Here is a 23163-nt window from a genome sequence, read left to right on the forward strand (position 1 = left end):
ACAGAAAACTTTAGAGACTCTCGAAACCATCTTGTTTAACATTGACTGGCCACACCGGACCCCAAGACATTTCGTATTGGAATGTTGTAGATTGGCCCTTATGGAAAACTTTTTCCAATACAAGGACACCCTCTACCTCCAGCAACATGGAACATCGATGGGCAGCACCTTTGCGCCTAGCGTAGCAGGTCTGTATGTGAGCACTTTTGAACAGACCTATGTACACAACGCGCATAACCCCTTTTCTCGTCATATACTCTTTTGGAAGAGATATATCGACAATATTTTCCTAATCTGGAGAGGGAACAATACGTCACTAACAGATTTTCACAGGTGGCTGAACGATCAGGACGAATGTCTAAAGTTCACATTCACATCCAATGCACATAGCCTGGATTTCTTGGACATCACCATTTTTGCCAAGGAAGACAGCCTACAAACAAGAACGTTTTTCAAACCCACTGCAAAAAACAGTCTACTATCCTTCAACAGTTTTCACCCCCGCCCGCTAAGGGAAAACCTTCCGTACAGCCAGTTCTTACGGCTGAGAAGAAATTGCAGCTCAATAAATGACTATAAAACGCAAGCAAAAGATCTCTGTGAGAAACTAACAACCAGAGACTACCCAAAAAGAATAATCAACTCCTGTGCGAAACGAGCCAGAAATCAACCGAGAGAATCTCTCCTCGAAAGTCACCCAAAACAGATTGAAGACAGGACTACGTGCGTAACAACGTATAGCCCAATAACAAATCAGGTGAAGAAAATAATCAACCGCAACTGGAAGATTATTACATCAAACACCCTGACCTGGCCAAAACCAAGATTTGCCAACAAAAGGAGCACCAATATCAAGGATCTGCTGGTCCACACGAGACCCCCACCAAGAAAAAAGAAACAACAACCAGGCCTCTGGAATAATCCTCCAATTACTGGACACTATCCTTGTGGTTCCTGCGTAGCCTGTGCCACTACAAAGCCAACAAAAGAATTGCAACTACTCCCAAACATGTTATGGAAATTAAAAAGACACACCAACTGTAACACCAGCCACGTGGTATATATGATCACATGCCCGTGCAACATGAGATATATTGGGATGACATGCCGAAAAGCGAAACAGAGACTCAGTGAACACAGGAGTAATGTGAACTGTCAGAAAAGCACAACCAAGATGTCATCACACTATAAAGAAAAACAACACACTGTCAATGATCTCCACTGGGTGATCCTGGAAAGCCTTGAGACAATCGACAGAAACGCGGAAAACATACTGTTCGAGAAAGAACAGCGTTGGGTTCACAGGTTAAAAACAGATACCTTGGGCCTGAACGATTCTGTTCCATGGTTATCTCTCAACAGATGATCTGAGACTTCAACTCTCAACAATCCACCTAAATAGGGTACCCCAATGGCCTAGTATCTCTGCCCATCCTTGGTGATCACAAACTATGTACTCTACTAATGATCCCAAAAAACAAGCCCAATACTGTAGTTCAAAAAAGACCCATCTAACAAAATCTCTGCATTCTACCTTAAAGCGCAACAACTCATGAGCCTCTCTCACTTATTGAAAACAAAATAACAACGGCTCCTTTATACACATAATTCCCCCATTTTTTCTAATTTATGCACTCCTTTAATTACCAATAATAATGGTGGGTTTTATTTTAAAAGAGACCTTCGGCACCTATTGCTGAAGTATTTCTTCCATTTCCACCGCCACGGAGTTAAAATCAACCAGGAACCGCATCACCCTGTAGTTCCGGGTGAGGAGAGGCAGAGTCAGCACATGCTGCCGGGACCGAGTAAGAAGGCACTAAGTAAGGCCTCTCTCGATCAGCCTAAATCCCTGAGGGAGCAATTTCCGAAATAAGACAAGGTATGCGCATTTCAAAGAGCGCGCGCAGCGTATTAAGCATGAATGCAACCACGCTAAACCAACGACTCGTGGTAAACCTCATCGGCACCATTAGCACGCCTTTAAACCCCAATAACCACATCTTTGGAATACTCAGAATGTATGCAGTGACACAGAACATCCGCACTGTTTAGCGTATTTCACGATAGACCACGCACAGTGAAATGGTTAGAACTATGAGCACTTCACTACAGTATTATTGTCAGAACTATGGGCACCTCAATATAAGTCGAAACGAAGCATGAGAATGGAAGAGTTGACGCCCGAAATGAGTATGACGGGAAGTATTGCCATTTTCTAGTTCCTTATATAAAAATTAAGGTACTATTACTGTAGACGGTGCCACACGAAAAAGATGTGATTTGTTTAGGTAATATGGTGTGACTGACACTGCACATACTAGGAATAATATTAGATTTTCTACCACTGAACAGTTTGTTTTAAATCCTTAGGTGTCCTCCTTCACCACTCCGGTACCCCACCCCCCACTTGTCCTGAAGAAGACCCCGCAGTAGGGCAGGATTCAGCCTACACCTTTTGGGGTCGAAACGTCGACACATCTTCCTCTGTTCCCACCCATTGACAACAGAACATTAAGTGGCTGTGTTATTCTGGGATAGGAATATCGAATGTATATTTATTTTGAATGATAATGTACATATGTCAATGTGGTACTGAATTTCAAATGTGTATAAGACCACGGTTTATTTACTTCACAACTTATTTGATTCTCTCACTATCCTGATCACGGCCCCTTCCACTCACCTGTCCTCCCTTCCCACGCCCCCCCTTTGGGCAATAAGATTGAATGTCTATTATTGTTTTTGTTGATTGTTCTGACAACTGATCTGCATTTGAGGATTTATATTAAATAGCATTCCTCGAGAATAATTTGTCCTAAAAGTATTTTTTCAAAATATGCTGACTGCATGAGAATTGTTATTGTGCATTTGGAATATTGCTTTAACTGGGACCACCTAATACATAACATTGAATACCCAGGTCCCAGTACCATTGGGTCAACCCTTACTTTATAACATAACACCCCTCAAGTATACCATCAACTTAACGGAAGATATCAAGAACTTCTATGACTGGATCACCACCTGCACCAACACCCTGGCCCCCCTCAAGCATGTCAGAAGCCTAACGGAAGACATCAAGAACTTCAAATAATGGATCACCACCTGTGCCAACACCCTGGACCCCCTCAAGCACAGAAGCAACCTAACGAAAGACATCAAGAACTTCAATGACTGCGTCACCACCTGCACCAACAACCTGGCCCCCTTCAAGCATACCAGCAGCCTACCAGAAGACATCAAGAACTTCCATGAATGAATCACCACCTGCACCAACACCCTGGCCCGATTCAAGCATACCAGCAGCAACCTAACAGAAGACCTCAAGAACTTCAATGAATGGATCACCACCGTCACCCTAGACCCCTCAAGCATATCAGCAGCCTAATGGAAGACATCAAGAACTTCAATGAATGGATCACCACCTGCAACGATACCCTGGGCCCCCTCAAGCATACCAGCAACCTAACAGAAGACATCAAGAACTTCAATGAATTGATCACCACCTGCACCAACACCCTGGACCCCTCAAGCTTATCAGCAGCAACCTAACAGAAGACATCAAGAACTTCAATGAATGGATCACCACCTGCACCCACACCCTGGCCCCCCTTAAGCAAACCAGCAGCCTAAGGGAAGACATCAAGAACTTCAAAAAATGGATCCCCACTTGCACCGACACTCTAGACCCCCTCAAGCATACCAGCAGCCAAACGTATGATGTCAAGTACGTCAATGAATGGATCACTACCTGCACCCCCTCAAGCATAGCAACACAAAAATAAAATCAAGATCAAAAAAGCATGCCAGCTGGTACACAGAAGAACTCAGGGTGGTGATGCAGCAGTATAAGCAACTCTAAAGCAAGTTGAGAATGAGCAAAGACACTGCAGACAACATCGTCTTCAAATCTGCCCTGACATTAGTCCACCAGCATGTCTGAAATGCCACGTGAACAGCCCAGAACAACCACATTGAAGTCAGCAACAACCCCCCCTTACAAAACCCATTGCAGCAATCTCTAACTTCTTTTGGAGGAAGATTACATCCACGTACGCAACTTCAATCTTCAACCTGACTCCAACGACCTCGCAGCCAGTCTTCCAATCTCAGCTGAAGAATGGACCTTGACCATGTGGAACGGCAACACCGCAAACGAGACTGACGCAACCATGAAGACCATCCACTGTGGAGCCCCATTAGACCCATGCCCCCACCACACTTTCAACAAAGGTCTAACCACCATCAGTGAAGTCCTCACTCCCATCCTGGATGACTCCATCAATGTGGTCCTCTTCCCAGAAACCTGGAGGCAGGCAGCTGTCACAGCCCTGCTGAGGAAACTCTCAGAGGATCTCACCAAACTCTCCAACTACGGACTAATCACCCTCCTACCATACATGGCCAAAGTCCTAGAGAAAACCATCAATAAGTGTCGGACCAGCTACCTCATCAACCACCAGTTTCTCAACGCCATCCAATCTCGATGCCGCCCAACCAGAGCACAGAAACAGCACCCATTGAACCTACCTACGCCATTTGATGATCCTAGACAGAGGAGAGGGTAAGACCGTCATCCTATTGAACCTCATGGCGGTGTGTCACATGGTTCCTCATCTCATCCTCACCAGGCGCCTTCACAAGATCGAGATTCAAGAATCTGCATGCAATTGATCTACTCTTTCCAGATAAAAAGAACTCTGACATTCAACCTGACGTCATACTCCTTGGAAACCAGAAATCTCATCTGCGGAGCACTTCAAGGTTCACTCCTCAACAGAACACTATTCAACACTTAAATAACCCCACTGGCTAACGTCATCCATAGCCACTACATCAACATCCTTTCCTACAGTGACAACACACAACTAATAGTGACACTCTTGGGCAAAATCTACAACACAAGAAACAAGTTTACTACCTGCATGACAGAAGTATCTACCAACACTGACAAGACAGAAGTGTTGATCTTTGGAAACAACACCTGCCCATGGGACTCCACCTGAAGGCCATCCAACATAGGACCTATTTCCACCCCTAACTCGCCTGCCAGCAGCCTAGGGATCATCATCTACAAAAAGCTTAACTTGTTCGCCCAAGTCTATGATGTCACTGCTTCCACACCCTGCAGAAAAATGTAGAATGGCTCACGAGAATCACCAGAAGACCGCCATCCACGCCCACATCACCAGTAGTTTCAACTACGTGAACACTCTCCATGTAGGAATCATCAAACAGCTCACCAGACCGCTGCAAACCACCCAAAATGCAGCAACCAGACGTATCCACAACCTCCCACTCAGAACACATATCAGAGCTGCTTAGCTCCAGATATATAAGCGCCCACATTTCAAGGCACTAACCAACAAATCCATGCCTACATTCACAACTGCATCTCCATCTCCTTGCACCTATGTTCAGCCGGACTCATACTCAGACACATCCCACGCATACACAGAAATGGATCCTAAAGGGTGGAACGACTTCCCTCAACACATCAGAGCCTCCTCCTGACTTCTTGAGCTAACCAAGAAGCTGATGCCCTGGTTCTTTGAATGACTCCTCCCTCTAGGGTAGACTTACACACCTGCACAGCACCAGGATACCTCTCGGGTGATAATGCGTTCTACAAATACACTTAACAAATGATTATGCATATCCCAACTTATTTTCCCCAGTCAAGGTAAAAAGCAGTTCCATATACACAGATTAAGTCTTCAGTGAAGGTCTCCACACAGTGAAGTGCAGTGTAGTGGTTTCCTCTTCTGTTAGCACTGCATACAGTGTGAGTGCAATGCAGTGCAATGGTCACAGACACCCGCATCTATTTAAACCCCCTCAGAGTGCCAGACATAAAAGATACAGTGTGTGAAAGTTTCCACAAAAAGTAAATACCTCTCACAGTGTGGGCAATAATCAGTGAAGAGCACACACATTTCTTAAACTCTAAACACACTCACTGCACTTCATATTACTAAATAGTGAGGAATCTGTACACGTTGCAGTGCCTCTTACTGCACTATGAGGAATCTGTGCATGCAGCAGTGCACCTTACTGTACTATGAGGAATCTATGCACTGCACTGCCATATACAGCACTGTGAAAAATCTGTGTACCTTGCACTTTACTGCACTATGAGAAATCTGCCCACACTGCACTACATCTTACTGAACTATGTGGTATCTGTACACACAGCAGTGCATCCTATTGCACTATGAGAGATCTGTGTCACTGCATCTTACTGCACTATGAGAAATCTGTGTCACTGCACTTCATCTTACTAAATTGCAGTGTTGTGGTACAGATTCTTCAGTGCAGTAAGATGCAGTGACACAGATCCATCATAGTGCAGTAAGATGCAGTGCAGCATGCACAGATTTCTCATAGTGCAGTAAGATGCAGTGGAGCATGCACAGATTTCTCATAGTGCAGTAAGATGCACTGCATTGTACACAGATTTGTCTTAGTGCATTAAGATGCAAAGCACCTTGCAGAGATCTTAACACAAATGATGATCACAAACACCCACAGGGCCAGAATGAAAGCCTCCCCTCCTGTCCCCTCCCCGACCCCCCACCCCGTAGAGGAGCCGCCCAGGATTATACCGTATATTTGTATAAACACAGCAGAAGGTGCTGACAATTTCCTACCTGAGTAGAAACCTGTGCAGACATTTACAGGCTCTCTCCACGTCCTAGGGCGGGGGCGGGGCAGGTGCACATCTGCGGTCTGGGGGGGTCTGTGAAGGTCTCAAGATGAAGATAACTGCACAGAAAGCCAGGGCGTTCTTCCTTCTCTGCAGCAGACTGGGAACAGATAAAGAGGTGCTGGTGCTGTCTCTGCCACCGCTGACCTGGAAAAGGAAACTCTTTCCTTTAATACAATGTGCTCAGTGGTTTCATCAGCAAGCGAGGAGCGCCCTCTGGTGGCCACTAACAGAACCTCCATTCCCAGTCCCCCGGAGTGAACACATTTCACACAAACAAACAATTTGTGGCAGGAAAAACTTGGGTTCTTAGATGCCACAGATATGGATGTTTTTAAGACACACACAGTGCAAGTACAGGGTCTCATTCTCGGTTGCTGCTGTAGAAAAGTATTTACAGCTTCACTGTACACGAGCATCTTCAAAACACAGTCATAGCTGCCAAGGTTTCAAATTGCTATGTGTGACATCTCCATAATGTTTGTGTAAATATGGGTGACATTTCAACGAATATGAGTGACATTTTCTCACGAGCAAAATCAAGCAATGAAGATGAAGGAAACATATACCAATTAGAAATTACTATCCACTGAGCAACAAAAAGCACTAATTATATCTTAAAATTGCTTAAAAGCACCAGGAATGGTAGGACACTAATGGAACACAGACTGCATGACACCAGTGCTCAGCAACAGGGGGTCACCAGGCACTGTAGCTGCTCAGAAGATTATCTCAGCCGCACCATGCAGATTATGCAATATTGATATTGAGTACACAAGGCTGACTTGCGATGGCAGTTCGTTGGAGCAATTGCTGCAGGAGGAAGTAAGAGGATGTTGCTTAACCTAATCAGAGAGAGCCCTGTGATTACTCTGCTGTGTCTCTTCCAGCACGGAGAAACTGGATCTCACTAGCCAGTGAACTCATTTTCTGTAGTTTCAGTAAATTATTTTAGTCAGGGGGTGGGTGCTCTGGTGTCTGGATGGTATGGGCATAGAAGCCATGGTTTCCATTTTCCCATGTGTGGCATTTATAGGCTTTCAGGGTATTTATGAGTAACATTCAACTGGCTTATATTTGACACTTTGTAATAAATTAAAGACAGCTCTCAATAGCTTTTTTCGGACAATTTTCATTTTTTCGTAACTTCTTCTTGGAACCAGCCCTTCTTATAACCTATTGACTGCAGTGCAAATTAAGAACGCTTTTGACAATAGCTGAATTTACCAATACGTCGTCTCCTTAACGGACCCAAAATAAGTTAACATTCTTGATGGCTACAGAAGTAGTTATCAATGTAACGCAGTGACACTCCTTAAAAGACCAAGTTAATAAAGGCAGGTAAATATTCAGTCATAGAACACAAAATATACCTCTAAAATGCACAGCGCTTCTCTTTGTGACATGATTATTTTTTTAATGACCCCATAATTATTACGGCCCCTGGATGGCAGCTGTTCCCAGAGCTGCAGTGGGGCTCGGTTTTCGCTGATGACGACATGGTACAGAGGCCTCTCGGCTCCTGGGTGTGATTTGAAGGGCGACTGGCAACATCAGTCATTATGTTGTCTTGGGGGGTGAGGGGAGCACGAGAGCCATGTTAAATATGTGCCCTCGTCTGACTTCTCTGTGGTGCCCCCATAACGAAAACAAAACCATGCCTGCTTTGCTTCACAGGAGCTGTAAAGTACTATAGCTCCAACTGCCCGGCTATGTCAGCAGCGCCTGCCCAGCAGTGGCGGAAACTTGAGTAACTAAAACGCACAGTAAAAACTTACTGGGACAAAGCGGGTCTTCTCAGTCAAGCGTGATTACACGGTCGTCCGGCGGCCGCTGCTGTGAGCTGCATGGGGTCACCCTGGTGATGGGGTCACGGCCCACCGGTACATAAGATAAGCTGCGCCACTGCCGGCAGACTTCCTGCGCCGATCATGCCAGTCATCATGCAGTGCAGCAGCACGGCAGGCCACCGTGCTGTGTCACTGACTGACAATAGTGTGCGAAAATATGCCTCGGGCTGGCCGGAACGCCGCTGCTGCGTCCGACTAGGTGGTGGCTGGGCTCTGCTGCAGGGCCCGGCCGCGCTCGCAGTTTTCCTGGTGGCCAGAGCTGTCGCCGGCTCAGCTGAGCTGCCACAGTGGTGGTCAAGGTGGCACGCTGCAACCTGCAGCTGTGTTTAGCGCCGGGGCTGCATAGGGGGCCGCGGCGGGGGTGGCCATGATGCGAGACTGCGTCTCGTGCGCCGCAGCCTGCACTCTAATCTCCAGCTGCTTCTGCCACTTCCTGCTTCCTCCGGACGTGATGGCCCTATCCCAGGCCGGCACATTCAGGATTAATCCTGGCCCCTGTGGTGCGCCACCGTGATTGACAGCTCTAGGGCTGTATCGACATAGCGGGCAGCCCGGGCTGGCCCCCCTGCAGACTGCACCTTTTCGCATTAGTTTCCAGGGCAACAGACTCGTCGGACTGGCAGAGCAGAGAGATACATTGTAGCGCGGCGCCGCTCACGAGCTCAGAGAGCTCAGCTGCAGTCTAGTTAACTGTTTAGGCAGCACTCTCAGAACAGTAGAGAGAGCCGGGGCACAGGAGCTGCTGGCACGCTGGCACAGGTGGCAAAAATGCGTGACAAATGCATTCAGTGCTGTGATGCGGATCACCGCACTGAAATGCGTGACTGTCACACCTGTTGCGTGACGCTTGGCAGGACTGAACACTGATGCAGAGGACTAAAGAGTATTTACAAGAAGCTGTCAACTGGAAGCGAGACTTTGTATTTCATTAAATATATGAGAATATGTGTTAGTGGTGCAATTAAACTTGACAGCTTACTTCTTTTTTCATTTGTTTTTAAACACTTTATTGGGTTTTTCAAATGCACTGCAGGGTATATAGCAACGTAAATAGAGAAAAATACCATGACGTTTTATCCACCAGATCAAATTCAGTTTGGCATAAGGCATGCTTTAATGCGGAAATTAAAAGAACAGCCTGTTGGATTCGCTACGGCAGTGCCAACACGTAAGTCTATTGTTTTGGTTGTGTTTGCTGGCTCTGCCTACAGCCCGTACACACATTTAATTGATGACTAGACATGTGGCAGACGTTGGGCTCTGCAGGTGCACAAGGCCAGGGTTTTTCAAGCCAGCTCAAGTCACTCTTCTTTCATTTAACTACTTCGCCTCCTTATCTAACTTTCAGGACCTATGGCAGCAGGAGACAGCTCAGCGCTAGCCTCTGGTGCCTCTCCACCCTCATCCTACAGGCTTGAGCAGGGCCCACTATGACTCTGCTGTGCTTTTCATGCTGTCACCTCAGGCAGGGTTGACCCCTTTCCACAAGATAAATACCGACCCGATGTTGTTGTTTTAAGAGTCTGAAAGGCCCGGGTAAGACACTAAATGGGACTTTAAACAAAATCATATATATAAATTTGTAACATCACTTTTCTGCCTTAGTTTTCTCTTAATTATTATTCAGGGTATCGTACTCCGTACTCCAAGGTGCATCCGGGTACTCAATATGTCCTTGTGCTGTAAGGACACCGGTCTTAAGCCATTTTCCCCTCTCCTTACACACTTTACAATCCACACACAAGCCTTGATCTGACCATCCATACGGGAGCATCAAAAATTCTCCCTCACCCGTTTTTTGTCAAAGTTTGCCCTAAGTGCCCCTCACGATAATGTTTTAGCACCTCAAACCCTCAGGTGGTACAAACTTGTAATTTCTCATTAGAACTTTTGTGTCACTCAGAGTTAGTTCATCCAGAATCTTAACAAATGGTCTCACAGAAGGACCAACCATGCTCTCCTTAAGCTCGCCATGCACTACCATTTATTTATTTATTTATTTATTTATTTATTTATTTATATATTTCTATAGCGCAGGAATCGAGCCCGAAAGGGTTATCTCCGCGCTTTGACTGCAACAAGTGTCAAAGATACTGTACAGATAGCCAGAGAATGCAAAAGGGGGCATCCTTTAGTTATGTCTCCATAAACAGATTTGTTTTTAACATTTTTCTAAAAGTGAGGTGATTGGAGATCCGTCTTAAGCTGAGCGGCAAGTTATTCCACAAGGCCGGCCCCACTGATGAGAGGGCTCGGCCGCCTTGTCTGTTTTTTTTAATGAATGGTGGTTTGAGCAGGAGTTGGTTACTTGACCGTAGATCTTGTTCCGGTTTGTAGGGCTGTAGTAGTTTAGCTAGATAGTTGGGGCCATTTCCAAATAGGCATATATGTACAGTGCAGCAAATTTTAAATTTAACCCGTTGGCGTATTGGGAGCCAGTGTAGTTCTCTCAACAGGGGTCATTGATGAAGTCAACCCCATCATCAATGAAATAATCAACCTTTCCCTCAAATCCGGGCTTGTCCCCCTCTCTTGGAAAAAAGGCGTGGTTAAGCCACTTATGAAAAAGGCGAACAAACCCCCAACGGACTTGACCAACCTCCGTCCCATCACCCTGTTACCCGCCCTGGGTAAAATAACAGAACAGTTAGTTCACAAAGAGCTCAAGACCTTTCTGGATTCCCACAACCTACTTCATCCCCAGCAATCTGGGTTTCGGTCTAAACACTCAACCGAAACCGCCCTGATCGAGCTGACCGATTCCATCAAAACCCTTCAAGATCAAAGGAGGAAGGCTATTCTGATCCTCCTTGACCTCACGGCAGCATTCGATACCATTTCCCACTCCATCCTGATAAATAGACTTATGGACATCGGCATCACCAACTCAGCCCTATCATGGATTAGATCGTTTCTCAGCGATAGGTACCAAACCATCACCCTCGGCTCCTTCCAATCCAATGAGAAAAAGGTGTCCTCCGGAGTTCCTCAAGGTTCCATCCTAAGTCCCCTCCTCTTCAACATTTATTTGATCCCTCTTCTTACCCTTATAGAATCGTTCGGCATAACCGTCACCTCTTATGCCGACGATACTCAGCTTATCATCCCCCTAGACGACAATTCCAACAAGGCACAGCTCAATCTTAAACACTGCCTAACAGCTGTCTTTCAATGGATGGATGCTAACCACCTCCGCTGCAACTCAAATAAAACCGAGATCCTCCCCATTGGAAAGAATACTTCTTTTTGCCCTGCCCTGTGGTGGCCTGACAACTCTGCAGCTCCTCCTCAAACAGTTTCATCGGCCAGAAACCTCGGGGTCCTCTTCGATTCGGAACTCTCTTTCGATCTCCACGTCTCGACCGTAGCAGGAAAATGCTTCGGCATAATTAAGTCCTTGAGAAAGTTTTTTGACTTTCTCCCTCTTGACTCCAGAAAGACTGTTGCGGTAGCCCTTATACTCTCACGAGTGGACTACTGCAATGGCCTTCTGGCAGGGACCAAAAAGTCCACCCTCTCGAAACTGCAAAGTGTTCTGCATACTGCTGCCCGCCTTGTCCTAAAACTGCCACGCAAATCATCAATTTCTGCAGCCCTTAAAACCTTACATTGGCTCCCCTTGCACAAGAGAATACTCTTCAAGATTCTCACCGTAGCCTTCCGAGCCTTTAACAAATCTGGCCCGTCCTACTTATCCAGACGCTTCCCTCATTACAATCCGTGTCGTTCCCTCAGATCCTCACAAGAAAACTTCATGACCCCCACCAAATTTAATCTGAAGTCTAAAGGCGGAAAAACCCTCAGCACTCTGGCTATTAGAGCCTGGAACACCATGCCTAGACATCTCAGACTTCAGACTCTTGAGAAGCCTTTTAGGAAGCTCCTCAAAACGTGGATTTTTAATCTCCCCGATGTCTGGACAAAAGCGGCTATCTAGCCCCCTCTTCCTTTCACTCTGCGATCTGGTTTCTAGGACTTACAGCGCCATGATGCTCCTTCCGGAGCGAACGCTGCGCTTTATAAATACCCCTCCAAATATCCAAATATCCAAGAAGATGTTCTAGGAGGGGCATTCAGAATCAGTCTTGCCGCCGTGTTCTGGACCACCTGCAGTCGATTGATGGCATCCTCATTGGCTTGCATCAGAAGCCCATTGCAATAGTCGAGGCGACTTATTACAAGGGCTTGTACCAGGGTCTTTCTGTAAGTGTCCGGTAACAGAGGAAAGACTCGCCTGAGTAGTCCAATGGTGTGAAAGCAAGCACCTGCAATTACATTTGCATGTTCTTTTAAGGTTAAATTTTGGTCCAGTTTCACACCCAGATTTTTGATGGTGGGTTTAGGGGAGGGTACAGGCCCCAAATCTTGGGGCCACCAATCAGGAGACCAGAGCATGCTAGCTTTCCCAAAGAGCATCACTTCTGTCTTCCCGACATTACACTGGAGGTAGTTGGCGGCCATCCAGTTAGAGATGGCCCTCATGCCTTCCGCAAAGTTTTCCCTAACATTAGGGTCAGGGGCATGGAAAGGGTAGAGGAGTTGAGTGTCGTCGGCGTACGACACTGGTGTGAATCCGTACTTCCTCACAATCTCAGCAAGGGGGGCTACATACACATTAAATAATGTGGGGCTTAGACATGAGCCCTGTGGCACCCCCTTAGTGAGCGCCCTAGAGATGGAGTGGTAGGGGCCCAAGCTGACAGATTGTGAGCGGCCAGAGAGAAAGCTTTCCAACCATGCAAGCGCCTGACCTCTAATGCCCACTCCTTGTAGCCGGTTCAACAGGATCTTATGAGATACAGTATCGAAAGCAGCTGACAGGTCTAACAGCACCAGAATCATCGAGCCTCCTCTATCCTGTGACATCTTGATGTTATCGGTCACGGAGAGGAGTGCAGATTCGGTGCTGTAGTTGGGCCTGAAGCAGCAGGGGTTCCCCTTATTTCCAAAATATGTAGTTGGGCCTGAACCCAGATTGGGATTGGTCCAGGCCCCCTGTTGCTTCGATAAAACTGGAGATCTGGGTGTTGACAAATTTCTCAGCCAGTTTGGTCAGGAGGGGCAAGAGAGAGATAGGGCGAAGGTTGGAGAGTTCAGTCCAGGGAGAGGTGGTATTTTTACGTATCGGATTCACAATTGCCTCTTTCCACTGTTGCGGGAGTTTACCTTCTTTGAAAGAAAGGTTGAGGATTTTAGTAATGATAGGGCATAATGATCTGCTCAGGTTGTTGGTTAGCCTAGCCGGGAGAAGATCATGAGGAGAGCCAGATTTCATATTTTTCAGAAGCGTATGTACTTCATTCTCTGTAACTTCTGGAATGACTTTAAAGATCTCTAAGGGAGTTTCTTTATATAAGGTAATAGGGTCTTCCGAATTATTAGGGTGTTTGGCCAGGATTTTATTGTAAATGGTGTCAATTTTGTCCTCAAAGATTTGGGAAATATTATTGCATAGCTCTTGAGAGAAAGTGTCAGGACTTTCACATGCCAAAGGGTTAGTAAAAGTCTTGAGAATTTTATATAATTCTCTGGTAGAGTTGGCAGCTTCATCAAGCTGGGACAGCAGGCAAGTTTTTCTTGCCTTTTTAATGTTATTGTAGTAGGTGGGTGTGGCCTGCTGGTAAAGTTCCTTGCTAGCGAGAGAGTGATTCTTTCTCCGTTGTTTTTCCAGTTTCCTACATTTTTGTTTCTCTGTTTTTAGTGAATCGGAATACCATATTTCTTTTTTGGTGGTCGGGGTTTTTTAACAGTCTTTTGCGGGGCTAGAGAATTTATGGTCTCTAGAAGGGAGCTATTTAGTTTGGATAGAGCCGAATCGATGTTATCAGAATCCGAAATAGTTGGCTCTTTCCAGGTTTGTTCAAAAGAATTTGGTGTAATTTTATGCCATGCTCTTTTGGTGATGCTCAGAGTGGCAGGGGGAGCAGAGGGTTTATCAAGTCGTGAAAAGGAAAATTCCAACATGCTATGGTCGGACCAGCTGATGGATATAGGTGGGTGACGGTATACACCCGTTACAACGCATCTTTTACTCCGCACTACCATTACAACGCAACTTTTACAACGCATACCATTACAACGCATTGCGCTGGGGGGCGCTCTAGGATAGGGAATAAGTATAATTTACTATCCAACACCTTCCCTAGGGTCCACGGGGACTGGAGTTAGAATAGTAAATTATACTTACCACTATCCAGCACCTCAAAGCGCTATGCGTTGTAATGGTATGCGTTGTAATGGTCGCGTTGTAACGGTAGGTAGTTGTAATAGTATGCGTTGTAACGTCATACATCCGTGGGTGACAGTGTATTGAGGGATAGTTGGTAAATATTAAGTCCAATGTATGGCCTTTCCTGTGAGTGGGGCCACAGTTTCTTAAGTGAAGACCTAAAAGAGCCAGGTCGGCAAGGAGGAGTTTAGTGTCAGGGTCTTCTGCAATATCTGCATGGAAATTGAAATCTCCGAGAACAATAAAATTTTCTTTAGCTCTTAAGTGTGGGGCTAGTATTTCAGTTAAGGCGAGTGAGAAGCCAGCATTGGGGCCCGGAGGTCGATATACTAGGGCGCCTTTCCAGTGGTCCTTAGTTCTAGTATGAATTTAAAAAATCATTATTTCCATAGTAGGTAAATTAATTTGTTCAACACTACGTCCCGATCCATGCACGAACACCCAAGGCGTTAAGCGGGCCAGGTCCTGCCGGTGCTCACTGGCAGTTCTAAAAAGCAGGTACTGAGATGGCCTCCCCATTGTTGACCTTACTCAAAGGGTGAAAAAAAAATCTTGACTCTGCAGCAGTGCCATCCTTCACTGCCTTTAATGTAACTTCAAAGAGACTCGTTTTAGTTCTTTCAGTCTCATTTCAGAACGGAAGTATTTTCAATATTATATACAACAAAGCCATAGTTGTTGCTTATTTATCTTATACAAATAACAACCAATGACAAAGCCAATAGTCCTAGTTTGTTGTAGGTGAAATCGTCTGTGGTGTATTATATATATGAATGCAATGACAGAAGCAGCAAAATATTTGTCTGGTGGCACACTATGCTAAGCATAGGTTTTTAGCTTAGATTTTTTAAGCCACGCCCTTAATACCATCGGTCACACCCCTTTGAGAGACCCTCCCCCAGTTTTCATCCCACTTGACTGCCTGCGAACCCAATTCATCAGCACAGACCCAGCCACTGCTACATTCTTCCACATCGCACAATGAAACCAAAGCCCTTCCTGATCCCAGGCAGACCCACTGTGACCGTTTTCCCCAGGACACTCCAAAGACGTACAAGAAGGCAGTCAGCGTGCGCGTTCTTCTATATTGATATGTGGGCAACGTTGTTACGATACTCCTAAAGTCTGGAAGCGAGTCTAGCTAGCCTAACTGAGCCCTCACCAGTACCACCAGGACTTAAAACTTTCACCAAGGGTTTGTGATCGGTGCGTATGCAAAAATGTAAACCCAATAAATAGGTCCTAAAATGCTCGACAGAGCAGGCAGCTGCTAGGGCCTCGAACTCTATAACTGAATAGTTGCTTTCACGTTCCCTCAATGAGCATGAGGTAGAATCCACCGTTTTTTTGCGTACCCGTCCGCACCTGGGGTAATACTGCCCCCAAACCATGCGCACTGGCATGCACCATTAGAAATGTTTTACGATGAGTGTCAAAAGGTGCAAGAATTCCCGCCTCACAAATGTCTCTCCTTACACGATCAAAAGCACTTTGGTCAGCATTGCCCTAACCCAATGAACACCCCTTCCGCAATAACATTCTAGATTCCTCAGTCTTGTTTCAAAATTGGGAAAATTAATTGTATAGTATTCGACCAGGCCCATAAATGAACGTAACTGGTCTTTATCATGTCAAATAGGTGCAGACTTAATAGCTTTCAAAAATTAAATTTTAGGTTGGATGCCCTACCCCGAAAACGTACAGCCAAGGTTTTCAATTTCCTCTACAAGGAACTTGCAGTTCTCCTTCCTTAGGGTAGGACCAGCCCCCTTAGCCTCCCTTAGCCTTAAGATGTTGCTGTGTTCCTGAATGGACTCTTCAAAAACCAGAAAATTATCTTGGAAAAACTTTAGGTTTTCCAGATCTCTGAAAAGCTCCACCATAATCCTTTGAAGCATGGTTCGATCCCCGGCTCTGACGGCAGGGGTCTGCCCAGCACCATGTGACTCTGGGCAATAGCTCGCTTAAATTTTCCCAACGGCCCCCAGCTCCTTGACACCCTCGGGTAACTGTTTGCGCATTACAAATACTGGACATTTACATTTACAAAAGACACACAATTGATGGCTGGAATGCAGGACAAATCAGAACATTCACCCCCAGTCAAGAGATCTGGGTAAAGTCATCATTCTTTTGCTCACCATGCCACCCCAGTTTAGAACTGGCCATATGCAAATCAGTCTTGACCCTGTGCCTCATGGTAAGAGTCTAGCCCGAACTGCCAAACCAGGTCCTTCCTGGATCTGAAACAAGCATCCTGGGACTGGTTTCGGGGTTTCACCCCTCATCAACCAGGCTAGCTTGAATCCAATGGCACAGTGAGCTCGGGACCCACATCTGGGCATACCTCACGCACTTAGGGTGAGACAGCAAAAGACACACTATTCAGCGTTGCAGGTGAGAGCGGTGGAGCCGGCTGGGAGGATTTAGAGAGACGACCACAAGGGAAAATTAAATGAATAATTCATTTTCTCTTGTGGTTGTCTCTCAAAATCCCGCCTTCCCCCCCTCAAGCCGGCCCAACTGCCCCACCGCTCTTACCTCCAGCAGTTGCGACTAACAAAATTGACAGACAGAATGGCGAACAAATCAGAACATTCATCCCCAGTCAATAGATCTGGGTTAAATCCATCATTCTTTTGCTCAACATGCCACCCCAGTTTAGACATGCAAATCAGTCTTGACCCTGTGCCTCATGGGAACAGTCCAGCCTGAACTGCCAAATTAGGTCCTCCCTGGACAGTAAATAAGCATCCTGGGACCAGTTTCGGGATCTCACCCCCCCATCAGCCAGGCTAACTTGAATCCACTGGTACAGTGAGCCCGGGACCCACTTCTGGGGGCATACCCGCCGCACTTAGGGCGATAAAACAAAAGACCAAGCAAAACCCATTGTGCTAGGGTTAAAAACAGCAAGGAGAAAAAGAGGTATGGCAGGAACCATTAGATCAAGTCGTCCTCAAACTAAATCAACATGTTTCAGCCTAAGACCTTGAAAGTGCCAACCTAGGGTTAAAACAATGGGTAACCACTCCCACACACAGGGAAGGCAACATTCTAGACCTAATCCTCGCAGAGGAGGAGCTCGTATCCATGGGAAAAACCCTACCAGTGGGATGGTCAGACTACTATCTAGTAGCATTCAATGTCCATACTCTGATTAACTTAAAGCCTGGAAACAAACAGGTCAGAACCTTTATCAGCCGTGACTGGAAAGGACTACTACAAAAAGGGGAAAAAGGGGATGCCCTCTTTCAGTTAGAGACCCTGTTTAACCCGGAAAATGACATTACAGTGAACTATCGGTCGCTCTGTGAACATGTGACCAGGAAACTTGATCATATTGCGCCTCTGAAAGTAATCAGGTAAAGAGGCAGTCCTTCCGCGCCCTGGTACACGGAAATACTGAAAAATCAGAAAATCGCATGTAAAAAGGCGGAAAGACAATGGAGGAGAGATTATACAGAACAGAATAGACTACTCTGGAGGCTGACAATAATTAAATATAAAAAAGAGATTGCCAAGGCAGAACACTTTGCAGCCATTATCTTAAAAAGCTCTAATAAGTCACGTGACATTTTCAAGATAGTAAGAGAAATGTTCCACCCTAGCTGCGCCAGTAGCTACATCAAACCTTCACAGGAGCTATGTGATGGTTTAGCATCCTTCTTCCAGGAAAAAATTACAAAAATAGTAGAGAGTATGGAGGACGCTCCCTCTTCCTTAGCACAGCACCAGAGTAGCGTGGATAATGGGAAGAATAGAGAAGGAATGGATGGGCACTTACTGCCAAGGGTCATTTTGGACAAATTCGAAATACCTCCAGAAAAAGAGTTTGCTCAAATCGCCCTCAATATATACTCTGGATCCCCACTGGATCCTCTACCCCACAAAGTCGTAAAGGAACTCGGGGCTGAATTCTTTCCCGTACTTCGTCAGTTATGCGGCCAATCCCTCTGCACAGGCATTGTACCGAGGGAATGGAAACAGGCGGTTATCACACCCCTGCTTAAGAAACCAAATCTTGACCCTAGCTGCCACAAGAATTACCGACCGATCTCACTCCTGCCGTATCCGATTAAGATCACGGAACGGCTGGTCAGTAGGTCTCTGTCTCTCTTCCTGGAGACAAATAACATCCTTGAAGAGGAGCAATTTGGGTTCAGACCAGCCCATGGGACCGAGTCAGCTCTGCTGATGGTCCTGGACAACCTGCGAATGAGGGCAGACAGGGGAGAATCGAAATTTGCCTAGCTAGTGTGACGGTAAGATTCAATTCTATTAAGGACACGGAGGCGAGGATTATGCTTTTCTTTCTCCGCCATTTATTAAAACACAAAACGCACAGCAGCCCAGAAAAGCTCTTATTGGAACATCATCATCGGTTTCAATAAAAGGAAGAACAATATCAAATAAATCAACATAGTGCAAATGTCCCAGACTTCAACTTCAAGTCCCAGCACTCCAACTTGTAAGGATCCGAGGGTAGTCCTTTCACAGTGTCCATTATCCTTATATAAGCAGTCCCCTCTCTCCGTTCTTCCTCTTTCTTCGCGAATTACGCAACATCTTTACTGGTCCTGCTTGGCACCATCATTACCTAGTGACAAAACACAACTGCGTAAGTGTTGTACAACCAGATGCATGTCAGCAATAGAATACGGACATCAACAGGCATGAAATGAACAGCATCAACTGGAAACCTACGTACTTACTGGCATACGGACGGGACGTCACACGCGGACGATCTGGGTGGGATAATCCTCGCCTCCATGTCCTTAATAGAATTGAAACTTACCGTCACACTAGCTAGGCAAATTTCGATTCTATGGCAGGACCGGAGGCTCAGATTATGCTAGTTTAAAGCTTACTCACCACCAACCGGGCAATGTCCACCACTGGTTTGAAGTAAAACTTTTTAAAAGTGGACTCTGAAGACCAATCCGCTGCACGCATCAAGTCCTCCAAACGTGCACCTACTGCAAACGCCTTAGAGGCCATGGCCCCTCTGGCAGAATGTGCCCCAAAACGTTTAGTATTGATGCCTGCTTCTTGCATGACCCAGCGCACCCACCTGGCAATTGTGGGGAAAGAGACTGCATGGTGTGGCTTTCGCAAGGCAATCAACAACTGACGTTCACCCGGAGGGCGAAGATCCCAAGTCATGTCCTCATACGCTTTCAAACAGTTCACAACACATAATTTTGGGACATCCACAAAAGCAGGATATGTAATGGTTCTGGAGCCTGACTTTGTACGGCGGCCAACCGTAAAGGTGACGCCATCAGGCGAAAACACCCGTGCGGACACATCCAGAGCTCGGACTTCTGACACTCTGCGACACGACACCAAGCATAACAGCATGGATAATTTGGCTGAAAGCTCTTCCAAAGACAAATATCTATTGGCCTGCCAGGAGAGAAATAAATTCAAAACCACATTCATGTCCCAGAGGACGGAGTAACGAGGTTCCGGCGGCAAGGACAACCGGACAGCCTGCACACGAAAGCATGCTCCCCCACTGGGGAACCGTTCACCGGTAGGTGCGCAGCAGAAATTGCTGAACGCATGGCATTGATTGTGCGATACGCCAAACCCGCCGTAGCCAATTCCGTTAGGAAGTTCAGGATGGGAACCACTCCTGCGACCAAGGGATCCAAGTCATGTTGAAGACACCAACGTACCCACTTAGTCCAAGCGGACTTGTAGCGTTTCGACGTACTGGGAGCCCAGGCTTTGGACAAAAGTCCTTCAGCCGGTCGCGAAAGGCCTGGGAGCGACCAGCGTCCCCTGAAAGCCTCCATACCATGAGGTGGAGAGAACCCTGCGCGAGGAGGTGATGAGGCTCCTGATCTGGACTGAGAAGCAGGTGAGGAAACTGGGGGAGTAGGATTGGAAAATCCCAAGAAAGTTCCAGTAGAACCGGAAACCACACTTGCGACCTCCAGAATGGAGTCACTAGGACCAGCTCCCCTCTCTGCCGGCGCAGCTGAGCCGCCGTTCTCGTTATCATGGAGAAGGGAGGGAACGCATAAGGCGACTCCCGACTCCAGTCCTGAAGAAACGCGTCCGTGGCTTCCGCCACCGGATCCGGCCTCCAGCTGAAGAACCTCGGAAGTTGATGATACAACCGCGAGGCAAAGAGGTCGATCGAAAAAGGACCCCAGAGGTCGTTCAACCACTGAAAAACCGATACATCCAGTTTCCACTGACTGAAATCTCGTAGATACCTGGAATGCCAGTCCGCTACCTGATTGGACTGGCCCGGCAGGTACTCTGCCTGCACCGACACGTGATTGTTCAGGCAATAGGCCCAAAACTCCTTCGCTAGGTTTGCTAGCGCACAGGACCGAGAACCTCCCAGATGGTTCACATACCGAACGGCTGAGACGTTGTCCATCTTCAAAAGTACACACAACTGCACTGTGTCCTTGGTCCAGCAACGAACCGCAAAGGACCCTGCCAAGAGCTCCAGACAGTTGATGTGCAACTTCTGCTCCTCCGGCGACCAGGCGCCGCCTGTGGAAAAGTCTCCGCAGCGAGCGCCCCAACCGGCCCTGCTGGCATCGGACTCGATCACTAAATCCGGGACCGACCCAAAGATCGCCCGACCATTCCAGGCTTCCATGTGAGAAAGCCACCACGTCATCTCCTCCTTCACTTCCTCCGAGAGAGGAACCATCTGATCGTAAGACAAACCTCTGCGCAAATGAAAGGCTTTGAGGCATTGAAGGGCTCTGTAATGCAGCGGCCCTGGGAAAATCGCCTGGATGGAAGAGGACAGAGGCCCACCACTCTGGCAACCTGCCTCAACGAGGTGTGGGACCTCCCCACAGTCTGCCGCAACACATGACGGATCTTCGACAACTTGCGGGCCGGAATACTGAGGATGGACTCGACAGAGTCTATGATGAAACCCAGGAACTCTATCCATTGAGAGGGAACCAGAACAGACTTGGTCTCGTTTATAACAAACCCCAAGCTTTGAAGAAGCGACACCGCCAGCTGCAGGTGTTCGCACAGCTTCCGAGGACATTGGTCCAAAAGCAAAATGTCGTCCAAGTAGACAATTAGCCGGACGCCCTGACCGCGCAAGAATTCTATCACCGGGTGCAGGACTTTCGTGAAGCACCACGGAGCGGAAGACAGACCAAAAGGAAGGGCCATGAACTCGAACACCTGACCCTTCCAGATAAACTGCAGGAAACGACGGTGCGGGGGATGAATGGGAACCACCAGATAAGCGTCCTTCAAATCCAACCGCACCAACCAGTCCTGTGACAGAAGAATGTTGCGCAACAGATGGATGCCCTCCATCTTGAAGTGGCGATACACCAGCCACCCATTGAACTCCTTGAGATTGATGACTGGGCGACGTCCGCTGCCTGGCTTGTCCACTAGAAACAGGTTGCTGATGAACCCCGAGGGATGCCGAGTTGAACGACGAACGGCCCCTTTGCGAAGCAAGTCCGCGACCTCTTCGTCTATCAACAACGCATCGGCCTCTGAGAACACCATCGGAGAAGGGGCACTCACCTGAAAGGGCTGGTCGTAGAATTCTATATGGAAACCGCGGATGGTTTATAGCACCCATGCGTCCGCGGTGAGAAGTGCCCACTCCCCCCAGAAGGCCGCTAAACGGCCGCCAACACAAACTCGGTCTGCAGGAATTACACTCACCGGAATTGGAGTTTTTCCTGCTCGTTTCTTGAAGCCACGACCTCCAAAACGCTGTCCTCTGGTGGGATAGAAGTTTGTATAGTTGATTGCCGGCATTCTGCCCTGTACGGCCGGTCGCACGGCCCCTGCTGCGACCAGCCCCGGAGGAAAAACGCTGATGGAAAACACGTTTGATGCTGGATTGGGCTTTGTCCAGTGAGGTAAAGGTAGATACGAATTTGCCCAATTCCTTAATGAAAGGCTCGCCAAAGAGACCTCCTTGGGCCACAGCCCCCGCCTCCGAAGAGGCCAGATCTCCAAGTTTCGGGTCCAACTTAATTAGAAAGGACCGACGGCGCTCTGTGGACAGGGCGCAGTTGGCATTGCCCAGGAAAATGATCACCCTTTGTGCCCAATTAGACAGCACCTCAGGGTCAATGGACGCACCCGTGACCTTCGCTTCCTCCGCCATATCTAAGATCTTCGTGATCGGACCCACCCGTCTAACAACTTATCCTGGCAGGACCGCCAAAAACGGTCTATGCCCTTGCGCGGGTCCTTCATGAATTTGGCTAGAAATGTCGCCATCTTGGCATCCAGGTCAGGAGTCATGGCTACCTTGCCCTCCAATGATAGCCTAGGGCATTCCCCCCTCAGACAGCCTCTGGGCTCCTTCTCCAGAGGTTTGCGAAGCCTGCTTGCCCGAACTTGGCCAC

This window comes from Lissotriton vulgaris, unplaced genomic scaffold (assembly GCF_964263255.1).
Source record: "Lissotriton vulgaris unplaced genomic scaffold, aLisVul1.2 SCAFFOLD_2810, whole genome shotgun sequence".
NCBI classification, from domain to species: domain Eukaryota; kingdom Metazoa; phylum Chordata; class Amphibia; order Caudata; family Salamandridae; genus Lissotriton; species Lissotriton vulgaris.